The sequence below is a fragment of the Rattus norvegicus genome, chromosome 20, assembly GCF_036323735.1.
Source record: "Rattus norvegicus strain BN/NHsdMcwi chromosome 20, GRCr8, whole genome shotgun sequence".
Lineage (NCBI taxonomy): Eukaryota > Metazoa > Chordata > Mammalia > Rodentia > Muridae > Rattus > Rattus norvegicus.
Genome location: NC_086038.1, coordinates 576,666 through 578,786, shown reverse-complemented (window position 1 = coordinate 578,786; position 2,121 = coordinate 576,666).

The window sequence follows — 2,121 nt, the reverse complement described above, 5'->3', positions numbered from 1 at the left end:
GGCAATTGATAGGACAAAGAGTATAAAACCTGGGGTGAGGAAGTCTTGAACAAGCTTTCTCTTATGCTATGTTAGATTCTAAAAAGGAATACCATCTTCTACAATACCTACATGGGGGGAGTGGAAGAACTCTATGAGGTCAGCAGAAACTATCTTATAATGGAACACACACAGGAGGATTCTAATCAAACAGTGCTGCACAAGGGGAACTCAGGGTATCTCCAGAACATTCCTTTCCAAGGCTACAGTGTCCTTGGAACTGAAAACCACAGCCAGATGTGGTGGGAAGTGTGATATTCTTGGAATCTGAAACAACCGCTCCCAAAGGCACTGGCCCCAGACTATTCCCAGCTCTCCTAAGCATATTCCTAGTTTCAGAGAAGGAGCTCTGTTTTATCCCTCTATCTCAGGGTTTTAGGGAAAGCTCCCAAGTTACTGGCCGTGCCAAACATGTTCCAGCTTCTTCTATGTCATTTTCCATACATGCAGACCTCAGGGAAAGGCTACCTTGATCAGCCATCACTCAACAGAATAGTGTTTTCTGACCATTTCAAATAGGTATCACCTGGTATCATCTTGCCCATGTAGCTTAACTATGCTTTTCTCAAGAAGAAAATTGAACCTTTGTGGCATACCAGGCCATAATGTTGATTATGATCCTGTAATGCCACATTGAGCAGCTTGCTAGAACTCTCTGATATGGGAATAGACCTAGTGGCTGTTTGCAAATCACGGTTCTTTCCTTTTTTATGGTTTAGAGACATATTTCTGGGCAATCCTGGTCAACAAACATGTATCCTATCATTCTAATCTCTAGTGGCCTGGTTAGCATAGTACTTATCTGTGAAGTGTTTTACAGTCCTCCCTCAGCTAAATTCTACTTGGTGTGACTTACTATATCCTAAACATTGGCATTTGGTCTAGGCTCTACCCCAAAGTTATCTAGCAACAGCTAGTTGTGCCTGACTCACTATAAAAGGGGCTGTTTGCCCTCTCCTCTCTCTTGCCTTCTTGTTCTTGTCCTGTCCTCTTGTTCCTATTCCCTCACTCTCCCCATTCCTCTCCCTTCTTTGTCTACATGTTCATGGTTGTCCTCTACTCCTCCACTCTCTGTCTCTACTACACTCTCAACTCTCCTCCCCATACTGTGAATTTTATTCTATACTCTGCTGTCATATGACTGGTCCCTCACGGGAAGGGATGCCTTAACATGGGCCTGCAGAGGCACCCCCTTCCCTCACACTTTACTGCAAATCCAACAAACATATTCCTTCTCTTTATTTTTATAAAACACAACACTAAGCATTAGTAAGTCCTTTAAATCTTCAATTCTACTCTTTTACACCAGAATTCAATACTGGATTGCTACCTAACACATGAGATGCATCTTCCCACAAAATAAACTCCAACTATATCTTACACCTTAATGTGAAATGCTAAGGGCAGAAAATGTAGAAACTATGGTTCTCCAAGTTTTGTATCCTGCCAAGCCACTGTGCAGATGCAGCCCCCACAGTGAAGTTATTCAGAGGCTACCTCTGGGTTCAGGAGTAGTTAGAACCACAAGGGACTCTACAGATGACAGCAGGTTCCCACCTACTCCAGGGAAAGACCCACCAAACCAGCTCCTGCAGCTCAGGCCCCCTGCTCCTCCACAAAGTTGGCAGTGACCCTGTGCTCACCATGTTGCCTGATTGCACTTCACAGCACCCGGCCACAGGAATCAGAGCATTGCACACCAAACCACTCAAGCCAGTTCAGCAACTAGGTGGAACCAGCCTCCAACTTGCACACGGAAGAACCTTCCTCCTCTTTGACTGGCAGGTCTGTCTGAAGGATCTGATTGGCCAGTGTGTCTCAGGTGACATGAGCACTTCCCTAGGGTTTGAGCTTGCCAGAATTCCAGGCTAAAGGCAGAATTTTCTGAATCTTCTGGGATTCAGTACTTCAGTAGCCTTTTTGTCCTCCAATAGCTTACCCATCTGTCTTTCAACCCAGGCCCAGAGAGGACCCACTACTCCTGCTTATGCTGCTCAGCTGCCAGCTTCTCCCTTTTCTGGGCATTGAGCTTATACTCACTAGGACTTCAAAGATTTCCTGAGCTTCCCTCACAGGACTCAG